The sequence below is a fragment of the Malurus melanocephalus genome, unplaced genomic scaffold (genome assembly GCF_030028575.1).
Source record: "Malurus melanocephalus ecotype Western Australia unplaced genomic scaffold, MMel_1.1 scaffold_106, whole genome shotgun sequence".
Taxonomy (NCBI): Eukaryota; Metazoa; Chordata; class Aves; order Passeriformes; family Maluridae; genus Malurus; species Malurus melanocephalus.
The window spans coordinates 487,617-499,716 of NW_026623338.1; the positions used below are offsets into that span (position 1 = coordinate 487,617).

At 41.6% G+C, this 12,100-nt stretch overlaps 1 protein-coding gene across 2 annotated transcripts in view; it reads left to right on the forward strand.

Annotated features, from left to right (window-relative positions):
- PTPN5 (protein tyrosine phosphatase non-receptor type 5) overlaps positions 1-12,100 on the forward strand; it is a 74,714-nt gene that overhangs the window by 21,673 nt on the left and 40,941 nt on the right. The window lies entirely within an intron of this gene.

Below are 12,100 nucleotides of genomic sequence, written 5' to 3' on the forward strand. Positions count from 1 at the left end.
CTTTTAAATCCAATCCATAGCTGCCTCAAGTGTTTTTTTTTTTTTTTTCTTTTTAATTAAATTGTGGTAAACAGTAAGTAAATAAGATTTATTTAATCATCAAGGAAGTGGGTGTTTTCAAGCCATTCTGGACTTTTTTTTAAATACATTCTGTCTCTTACAGGAAAGTGTTTCTTATCTGCATAGTGAGGGTTCTTAAACCAACTGGGCTTTGGGCTTTGAATCGTACATCCAGTGTAGAGAAAACTTTTTTCTTTTTATTGGTTTATTTACTAGTTACCTGAWTTATTTACTAGTTACCTGATTTATTTRCTAGTTGCAGTTAATGCTGCACTGGACTGGGTTTTGGTACCATCTGCAGACTGTTGCAGGTTGTGGTTGTTTTTATGCTGGAGGAGCTGATACACCAGATGTGGGTGGGCCTTTGGTATTGATTCCATGCTGCGAGGGGGCCGGGCTTCTGAAAAGAGGATGCTGAAAACCTTTATTAGGGGTTGTTTGAAAGCCAAAAACATGTTYTGTATGCAAATAAGCTGTGAGGTGAATGAGTTCATTCCATATGCTGTATAATTTACGGGTAAAAAGTAYGCACTTTAATCTTTTCTTATTTATGTACGAATCCTGAAAAGCTTCAGGTAACCTACAGGTATTTTTGCTGGGCTTTCCCATTCTCTTTACAAATTAGATGTAAGTGGCCAGCTTTGGCCAGCTGAAAACCAGTATCTGCCACTCATTTGATGGCAGAAAGGAAGTGCTGTCTTTTGTGTAGGCTCAGAAAGTCATGTTAATGTTACACATGTTGGTGTTTTTTACATCCTTGCCCGGATTCTTTGAGGCCAGGGTCAAACCTAGGCCATGCAACATTACTGTTATTTAATTTTTTATGGAGGTGGTGTGTAATTGTGCCAAGTAATTACAAGCCTCATTATGTTAGGAGATATACAAACATACAATAAATGACAAAAATATATTTTGCCTCAAAACACTTATTCTCGATAGTTTTGCGTAAGTAAAAGTGTGATATTTTGTGTTATCTGAGCCTTATAGTCACAGACTATAGTAATTTCAAAGCAAGATGTGAGCACAATTCTGCTGGTTGTAAAAAATAATGAATTCAAAAATCACATTGCTGTGTTTATCAAATTTAGCCCCGCACTGAAATTTGTAACAGAACATAATTAGAAGTATGGAGTTAAAGTAAATTTGTTCCATCCACCAACACAGAAACCACACCCCCTCTGTTTTTAGCTGGATAGCTAAAAAGAAAAAAGGTACGTGCTGTAAATGTACGTGCTGTAAATCCAGTATATGATTCTTAGGRCTACCGAATATATTCAGAGATCTTTCACCTTTCACTTTTTATTTCCTGTCCACCAATATGGCTGATTTTGTGGGGGAAATGTATGAGTGATTCTGATAGAATAATGCTTTTTATTTATTTTCTCCCCCTCCCTCCTGGTTTATATGGGGCTTCACTTCTTCCCCTTGTGTCTTTGCTTAGGCTTTGACATTCCCCTTCTCTTCATCTCCTTGCATGCTTGGCCAAAATACCCTGTGTTCGTGCACAGAGCCTGCAGGTTGTTCATCAAAAAGATCTTTAATCCAGCAGCTATTACTGGCTTACACTTTACATGTGGGCAATACAAAGGGAAGTTTTTCAAGCAGTTTTGTTTTTATTGCACAATAAGGCGTGGGTAGTTCTGCCTTGCAGAAACGCTTAGCCTGGAAAAACCTGGTGTGGGAGGGGAGAAAGAAAAGATCGTCAATCATTTATCATGTGACATCACAGTGGAATAATTCCAACAAAAAGAGTGTGCTAAAACTTGCCAACTGAATGTGAGCTGAAGGTCATGCACTTGCCTTCATGTTAACCTGATAGAACCGGTGTGGAAGCATGGCTGAAGTAGCCTGGACCAAATTCTGTGTGTACAGGCTCCCCCTGGCAAATTGGTTGCTGGAAAGTACCCTGGGAAGGCCTCAGTCTGAGATGGCTGACCAGACTGGTTTTGGCACAAGAGRCAAAGGCTCTTGGGAAGTATCAGTGATACCAATTTGAGGAAAGGCTCAGGTGCATAAAATTAAAATCCATGTCTTTAACATTGATGGAAGATGCTCTAATTAATGTGTGAAGTAAAAGTCATCCTCCAGGCATTGTCACAGGACAGTACACTGGCCCTTGTTTCAAATTTGGCTAAGAAAAAGGTATTGTGTTCAGCTGTCACAAACACAATCATAAACTCTACTACTGCATAAAATGCTGTGTAGAATGAGGCCAAAGGTCTTGAGTGTTGTAGTTGCCCAAGTTAAGCAATTAATAACATTAATACAAAGAAAACACTGTTTTTTCCATTGCAGGGCATAGAAGCTGAGAACCTTCTAAGGCTTGGCTTGGTTAGGGTAGATATGAAGGCAAATCCAAATTCTGAAAGATGGCTTGGGAAACCATTTGGATATGTTTATGCCAGCCAATTAATAGGGATGGTGAAACCATAAAATGGTGGACTAGATTGAAAAGTGGTCATTTTAAGTAACCAGAAGGCTATTTCACAGAACTACCCCATGTTCACATGCTCACACCCAACACAGAGCATGAAGCAAAAAACATAGAGAGTGAAATGAAACTGGATGGTGTTTCTGGAGGCTTGAAAARTTTTGCAGTAGCTGCACAACAGAGCCGTGACCTGCTCCTGTGCGGGTGGAAAACAGGATACAGATAAAAGAGGTCACATGAGTCTGTGGGGATGAGCATAATTAACTTGCTATTTTTGAAGGAGTATGCAATGGGGTTGACAGTTTGAAGTTGAAGCCTTTCAGCTAAATCTTTATTAAAGCAAGTTTTTTCTGCAGTGTACACAAAACACTGCAGAAAATTAAACTGATTTAAGTCTCAGTTAATCTCTTAATGGTGTTTGAGAATCAGAGAGATGATGAAGATGAGGGAGTTTGCAGTGCCAAGGTAAACTACATCTTTAGGTATCTATCAGGGACCCTGATTTCAATAAAGAATTAAATTTAAAAAATAGTCTATTCTTTTTGACAAGCATCTATTTGGTAAATTATCATGTGCCACTTTTAGTTTTATGGTCCTTATTGATTTAGTACAGTTTTAATACAGTTTCTTTCCATTTTATATGTTTATGAAGGGCTGGATAAGTTCTTAGGTTTTTGGGGGTTTTCTGTTAATTSTTTTTACATTTGATCCTTTCTCAAGCTGGACAGGTGGCAGGTGAGTTGACTYGATACTCTTCATTCTCCTTCTATGCTGTGCATAAAATGGTTATCTTGCTTCACACTAAATAAAGGTAATTGGTAAACTGGCATTTGTAATTTAAATGCTTGACCCTGTTGATGGTGTTCCCCGATGTCCCCTGGTGTCCCCTTTAGTCCTCTGCCAACTGTTAGCCCAGCATAGCAGTCACAATATCAAAGGCATCTTACTGTTGAACACCCAGGGCAGTACTCTGTTATTCAGACTGGGATTTCATGAGGCATTTAAGGGAACTAATTATTTTATTCCCAAAAAATTTCCCATGAAAGTTGAAATTTTTGGATTTCAGTCATCCTGCATGAAAAGGCAACAGAATCATTTGCTGGTATGTCCCTGGGTTTTAGTCTTCAAACCTTAGGACAAGAATGTCACTTGAAAAGTTTGAAGTTGTATAGAATCATGAGCATATAGTGACAGGACATGGGGGCATTCTTAATGCAGTAAGATTCAGGACCATCAGCAGAGGTAGTCCRTTGTATTTCAAAGGTAGATCACGGAGTTTGGGGTTTTTAAACAGTTTCAGTCAGGCCCTATGGAGATACAGGTCCTAAGTACRTTCTGCTGTATCTCCACTACTACAAAGGCAGCAAAACAGTATCTCTGTACTCAGTCCCCTCCAAGGAATATTCAGGGCTGTTCTGTCAATTCTCCTTTCACCATTCATATAAGGACAGGTCTTTGCTTGTTGCTCTTGCCTCTCTGTGTGTAKCTTGTACATTTTAAGTTTATTCTTCAGCAATAGCATCTGTCACAGAATGCAAATTTACCCCGTGCTCTTTGTTAGAGTGAGGTCTGGGTATGTCGTGGGTTTAAAGCCTGATTTTCCCTTTCCCGGCCAATGCACCAGAAATGTCGTGGTTTGAACTGTGCCCACGACGTTCCCTCCTTTCCCCCCCCCCCCCCCCCCCCCCCCCCCCCCCCCCCCCCCCCCACCAGAGAGGGAGAAGGGAGGGCGAAAACCCAATTAACATGAAAATTTATGGCTTTGAGATAAACATAATTGGAAGAAAGATACCTATGTACTCCACAAAGAGTCAGACAGGCTGCATAACTTAAGTTGCAAGATAGATTTATTACTACACACTACTAAGAATGGCACTGGGTAAAAACAAAGATAGGGATATTTACAAAGAGAAGAAAAAATAAAATGGACATTTTAAGACACCTGTTGCACTTTCCCAGGGACCCATCTCTTTTTCCAAGTCCCCCCATCTCCACCCCTCCCATGTTGTCCCTCACACACAGGGGGGCAGGAGAATGAAAGTTTAACACAGATCAAAACACTCAGCTGTTGTCCAGGCGTTGTAGGATACAATATTCTTACAGCTCCAGCTGTGGGATGTGTCCTTTTCTGAGAAAACAGTCAGTGTAAAACTGCTAATAGCAGAAAGGAACTTCTTTACCTCGCAGGAGAAAAGAAAAGAAATGTCTTTCAAAGCCCATGTTGTTTTTTTTTTTCAGCGACGTGAGTCCGATTATCACAAACCTCCTGGCAGAACACMAAACACAGCTTCTTCTACATCAAAACTTCGTGGGGGGAGCAAACCTCTTCTCTATTTCTTGGCTTCATAATCGAAAACAGTCCGATCCTCAAAAGGCCAGGGTTTTTTCCTCACAGCAAGGTCGCTTTACTTCTCTATACAGGTCTCTCTCTCAATATGATGGAAAAAGTCCTTTTCAAGAACAACTTATCTCCTCCAGCTTGTCCGAGAACCACAGCAAGGGCACAGCTTCTCCTTACTGTTCTGTGATCTTGAGGTGTCTCCATTTKTCTTCTTACATCTCCTCACCCTCCTACTCTGTTTCTTTCCAGTGCAAGATACTAAAACTACATGCTATCAATTAACCTAAACATGGCGGCCGCACCTATCTTGTTATGAATTCTTTCTAAATACTCCAAAATACGTCATCACAGAGGTGTAACTATCCTGTGTAATTGGCCCAGGCCTGATGGTCAGCCTGTCCATCAACCTCAGAACCAATGATGGATTGGCTCTGAAACACAGGAAGGGGGGCAGGACTCCCTTGCTGGAGAAGAAGAAGAAGGAGACACCCCTAGGACTTCTCACAGCAGCCATCTTTGTGGTTTCTTGATCCCCATCCCCCACCACCAAAAATTGGACCAAGCAAAACCATGACAGGGTAGCATCAACTTTTCATGTTTCTTTTCCCTGTTCTGTTGAAGGAAATAAGGGCATATGGACCTGAGGAGAGCAACAGCAAACCCCAGTTACAGCCCTGCTCCAGATGGTCACGGGATGAAGGATTGTGGTTGTAGTTTGTTCCTGCTGTGCAGTCAGATGTAGATGTGGCAGCCTATGCACCATGACAGAAAGCAGAAGGTCCGTGGGGGGATATTCCCTGAGGTTGCATTGCTTGGCTTGGCATGTCTTCCTGTAAGGCCATGTTCCACCCTTGTGAGAGCTGACAGAACTGAAGCCCTGTTAGGCCCTGACCAGCACTGTAATACTTCCCCAGGTGGGACTTTCTTGGGGTTTGTGCAGGTGCAAATATCATAGACATCACTTGCAGTGTAAAATTCAGAATGCTGGGCTGTCCTCAAGCTGCCCAGTTTGCAGTATTTGATGTTCGCACAACTGCACCTGTGTTTTCTTAATTGTGAGTGACAACAGACACATTTGTGTGCTGTGTTCACAGACACAATTAAAGGAACAAGAGCATGTGGTAGGCAGCAGTTTGAAAACCATGTCAGTCTCAGTTTCAAAAACAACTGCGTCGTATTGTCTCACTGTCAGTGTGAAATATAATCCATATTTTTAAGCTGYTTTTGAAAATGAAATTTAGGCCAATCTTTTGACAAAAAATTAAAGTTGTTTCAGCAGAAGTGAGGTCCTATCTTAGGGGATTGGGGCTTTTGAAAATTTTCCTAGACCTTTTGAAAATCTGGCCTCTTGATGCCCTCAATCAGTTAGGAATGAGATACCCACCATCATGTTTCCACTAGAAAAATGAATCAAAATCAATGTTTATTTCTGCAGCTTTATGTCTTAAAATTTCCAGTAAGAGCTCACAGTTGTAATTGGGAAATGGCAATCACAGAAAAGTTTTAACTAGATTTTTTTTTTCTGTTGCAGAGTTTAGAGCAAGATATTTCAGAGGAGAGGGAGGGAAGATTCTGTCTTAATGGTGAGGTTATTTAATAYCCAAGAGGAAGGAAGTTTTCAGTATGCTGTACTTCTTGCATATGCTACCTTGTTTGATTTGAGCTACTGCCAGATGCTGTTTTTAGTTTCCACTYAGTCCTTCTGTCAGGCTTTTCACACTCCTCCTCCTCCTGTGGGCTTCTCTTCTATGGTCTTGTATTTATTTTTCTTCTTTCCTCTTTTAACAGATACTCTCCTTTCCATTATTCCCATATATACACCTTCTTTAAAATACATCAAATCTGTATTTTATCTTCTCCTTTCTCTGCTTGTTGCTGCTAGTCCATTGTCTAGCTTAACAGATGAGAGTGGTTTTGTAGGACCTGGTTTAATGCCATAGAACACACATTTTATAAGTCAAAATTCTGAGGAGCCTGTTTCAGGGGTGTGAAATCCAAAACAGTGCAGTGTTTTGAACGGGGCATGTTGTTACATACTAGATTTTCTGCATGCTTCATGGTCATTCTTTGGTTTAGTAGACTAATTAATGGACAAATTAATATCATAGTCGAAATAATCTGAAAATCARCCTGGTAAAGCAGCTAGTCACTTTTGAGAACAGAACCTTGCTAACTTGTGATGTGGTCCGTGTGCAACAGTTTTGTAAACTTATTTTAGCTGAAGCAAACCACTCTTTGGAAGTCTAATGTTGGTTGTTACAGTATCTCAAATCTCTCCTGTTTCTGGAAATCATGGTTTCCTGACCTCTGCCTTACTAGTTTGTTGATTGAGGTTTTGTGCTTGCATTACAYCTGTTCGTGACATCACCATGGGGAAAATGCAAGAAACCTCAACAAAGTATTTCAATAACTGAGAAGTTAGCAAAACTGATGGAGAGCAGGCATTGGCTTGTGCTTGACTAGAGCAGTCTCCCAAACCTGCCACCTGGGAAGGKTTGTCAAAGAAGACATGATCATGGTCTGGTCTCACCCATTGGATTTGTTGTATTTCCAGCTGCAATGTGTTCCACCAGGACATTTGGTTGAATCGAGCTGGGGAGTTCCCYGTGGCTCTTTGACCACAAAATGAGCTTTTTGTGTTGCCAAAAGAGAGTCATAGTCAGGCATGTTATTGAAAAAAGGAGTGGGAAGGGGAATCTGCCTTTGTGAACCTTCCTTTGGAGCATTCAGAGTGGAACTGAAGAGCCTAAACTGTCAGTTTAAAAGGAGAAAGGAGATATTCAGGCACTCCAAGAGAGGAACATGGGAAGACGGAAGAATTGTGTGAGTACAGACAGGTTCGACTCTTTTGCAGTACATTTTCACGACATCTGTCAAGCTTCCTTTAAAAATACCCAGCCAGCTCTGGCTTAACTGTGGATATTTTTCACACTTCCCAGTGTATAGAAATGGCATTTTAATTTCACAAACAAATCTACCATCTTACTGGATTTATCCACCTGCTCATGCAAATGGAAATGCAGTAAGTTGAGTTTGTCCTCATGTGTTTTTCATCACAGGTTTCTAGTTGTCATCTAAGCTTTGCAGGGTCTGTTCTGCTCAGGTTCTGTGTTGCACTGTATCCTATATAATTTCATCCTTGGGATTGTGCCCACGGCTGCAATATGGGGTAGCACTGGGTTGTTAGCTGTTCTCCCCATGGGATCTGAATGCCTCTTCCCTGTAGGCTGTTGGCTTTCTCTGTGCTGCACCCGTGCTGTGGCAGCAAGCTGCCTGGATATTATTACTGTGTCGTGGTTCTTTGCACCTACCAAAGAGCTTATCAGGTGTCCTTAATGACATGGATCTGCTAATTGCTTTGTTTTCAACTCAGCTGTTAAGCTAAAAGAATGTTATTTAAAGAATGCTATTTAAAAAAAAGCAACTTCACCTGAAAGTAAATGGCCAAATGAATTTTTTTAGTCCCAACAATAGATGCCATTTGCTGTTGATGATTGCCATCATGGCACGCTTTAAGTGAGAACAAACATACTACCCCCCTCCAATACACACAAGGCTTTTTTCCTAACAGATTTGTTCATTAAGCATATGTTCAAAGATTACAGCTATTACCACTTTTAAATAGAACCATTTTTTCATTGCTTTTCATAGAAGAAATGCTACAGTGTTGGGAAAAACCTATTAATGTTCCAGATTCAATTAACTAACATAACTCTACTAAAAGTCCTTTCTACTCAGGTTGTTTGACAATGGGAAAATAAATACTCTGTGTTGGAGACTGACCTTCAAATGACAGTCCAGAGTTGCTGCTTTGCAAAGCCTTCAGCAATTTGAATGCCTTTACCTTTCCTCTGTGTATGTCAAAAAGATCTCTTAGACAAATAGAAGGGAAGCTGGTTAGACTGTGAGACTTGGTCCCAACTTTRTTGCATGGGCAGCATTCCTGCTGAAACAGGTAAAGGTTTCAGCTGACCAATTTTGCTGTCTTTGGAGAAGAGGGATGGCACTCTTGAAAGACAGTAAATGCCTTCCATTTTGTATGCCTTCTGTGGGAGACAAAGATAAATACGGACCTATTTTTCAGAATAGGTCACTTTTCTTTCTGTCAGATTTGTGCAGGCGTTCTCCAAATGGCCCCTTTTAGCATCCTGTGTGCTCACTGATTCTGAATGTCCTTTACCAGCACACTGAAGAGCCTGTGTTATTTTTCTGTACAGAAGAATGCTTTTGCAACAGCTCTAAGGTGAGGCTTCCTTTGTTCTTGAGGGKTTTTTTTCACATTACTCAAGTGGTGCTCCTACTGGATGCACGTATGGATTTGGGGATGCTATTGTCTGTTCAGCTGATAAGATTATTTCAAGATCTGGGGAGATGAAAGGATGAACTATGATGTTACAGTTATCCCTCAAAAACAGGACTTGACACTGCCTTGCTTCCTCTTTTGTCTTTTCTGCCTCTGCTCAGCATATCTGAAATAGATCACAGGGCTTCTACCTGGGCTGTGGATCAAATGTAGCTCTTGCCCGTTCTTTTTATGACCTACCCAGTGTAATTAATGCTGCTGTGGGGTTTGACCTTTGCTGTAGGCTAGACATCCACCAAAGCCACTCTGAACTGGACAAGGGAGAGAAAATATAACAAAAGGCTCATGAGTTGAGATAAGGACTGGGAGAGATCACTCACCAGTCACTGTCATAGGCAAAACTCAGGGAAATTAGTTGAATTTCTTGCCAATCAAAATCAGAACAGGATAATGAGAWGTAAAACAACTCTTAAAAACACCTTAGTCTTACCCCTTCCTCCTTGATCTTAACTTCATTCCTGATTCTCTAGCTCCTCTCCCTTGGGGATTCAGGGACGCAGAGAGYGGTGGTTGAGGTCAGTTCATCCCATATTGTTTCTGACGCTGCCTCCTCCTCAGGAAAAGAAGGAAAAAGAGTTCTTCCCCTTCTCAAGCATTGGGTCCCTCCAATGGGAAACAGTCCTTCATTGACTTCTCAWACACGAATCCTTCCCACAGGCTGCAGTTCATCACAAACTGCTCCTTCCAGCAGATGTGATCCATCAGGAACAGGGTGCTCCAGGATATGGCTACTCTCTCCCTGGCTCTGCAGGTCCCACTACTCCAGCTTGGGCTCATCATGGAGTCACAACGTTCTTTTGGGCATCTTCATGCTCTGGCGTGGGGTCCAGACTTCTGCTCCTCCATGGGCTGCTGGGGAATTCCAGCTCCAGTGCCTGGAGCACCTCCTGCCCCTCCTCCTGCACTGAACTGGGTGTCTGCAGGGSTGTTCCTCTCACATATTCTCACTCCTTTCTTTAGCCACATTTACTTCAGTGCCATAACCTTTTGCTCCTTAAATAGATTATCCCAGCAGCATTCCTACAATCTGATGTGCTCAGCCTTGATCCATCCTGGAGCTGGCTGGCATTAGTACTGTCAGACACAGGGAAGCTTCTGGCAGCTTCTCAAAGCAGCCATCCTTGTAGCCCCCCACATCCTGCTACCAAAATCTCACCACACAAACCCTTCAGGAAAGGACCAAGCAGCTTTGCTGCACATAATTGTCATTGGGATATGAGGGGTGCAAGGAAGAAAAAATTCTTTTTGTAGAATCTTGAAGTAATGTGGAGGAAGACAGAGGTGGGATGGTTTGAAAGTGCAGCACTGGTCTTTAGAAGCTAAGAATGAGATTTACAAGATTACTCAGTACTTTATTCTTCATATTGAAGTCAAGTGTGGGAGGAGACTTGGTATGAGGCGTTTGGCATCTCCTSTTAATGCAGATGAAGTGTTCTGGATAGCATAGGAGAAATACAGCTCTGTGGATGAAATCCTGCATCCYATTGACACGTACTGTCACCCACACTGCATAAAGAGCATCCTAAGGGAAGCAATTGACTCCTCATATTCCAAAATATGTTAATATACACAGCATGTTTCAACATGGAGACAAAACAGTGGGGCAGCTACGATTCCATAAAAATATGATTGGTGCCTTTTGGTGACCTCAATTATAAATGCTATCAAATCAGGAGATTCTGAAAAGAAAGAAATACTTCAGTCAAGACCTGACAAAACAATGTTTTTGAACAGTACCAATTTGTGTTGCATAGTTGAGGAGGTAAATTGCTGTCTTTTCATCCTCATAATAGGATGTATTATGAGACCTCTTATATGAAACAATGGGAGGTTTTAAACGTGCCTCCTTGGCRGGTGTGCCTCCCACAGATGCAGCACACCTGCCACCTGCTTCCTTGCAACCTCAGATCGTCATCATCTCTGCAGCATTTGCTGGAGTACAGAATGAAAATGCCTGGGCTGTGATCCCAGCTTAAAGCTAGAWGTAGAAACACTGTGCTGATACAGGATCCAAAATGGTGTTTGCTTCCCACCTTGGAGATCTACTGGTTAATGTCAGCTCTTACTAAGGTAACTCAGCATGAACTCTGTGTGGTGTGTGATGGAGTGGAGCCCTGGGATACATGTGTCCATGAGAGGTTTGTTGTTTTGTGGAGTGACGCTCGTGACTGCAGACAAGCGGTGCAAAATCCTCCCAGGATCATTGCAAAGCTCCTCAGCAGCATGAGCTTTTTTTCATCTCACCTTCTGTGACAGAGCACCRTAACAACTTGTGCATGTCTGCTTATATATCTAGACAAAACATTGCTCAGTGCATGTTTCCTCCCTGGGAAGAGGATGAGAAGGCAAGCTGTTGCATTTTTTTAGTTTRCTATTTCAGGCTGTGTATCCATGTTGATGAGCACAGTATTGGAACCCAGGCAGAATAGACACAGGACTGTTACCACTTTCTACAYGCCTTGTTCACTTTTTGTGCTCCTGTATGGATAGATAGGGAGAAAGAGAGCTTGAAACTGTTATACTTGTGACATTTTGTTAATCTAAGCATGCTTCTTACATCAAGGGACTGCAGTTACAGAGGTACCAGGGCACTGAACTGGCAACAATGATACTTAATTGTGCAAGGGTTTGCATTTGGGCCCATAATGTTATAGCCCTAGATGGAAATAGGGCTCTATTACAGAGATAAAATTGATCCTTTCTGTAGATGTCCACATCCTTATCTCTATGAGTGTTTATTTCAAAGCCTAAATTAGACTGCATGAGTGATACTGTTGCTTTCTGAGGAAGCCAGGCAGTGCAAGCATAGCAYGAAAGAAAGCAAAATGCTTATACTTAGCATAATACCCTTGGGGCATGTATCAGGTTTGTGGCTGAAGATGATTGTTGAGATTGGTATTGATAT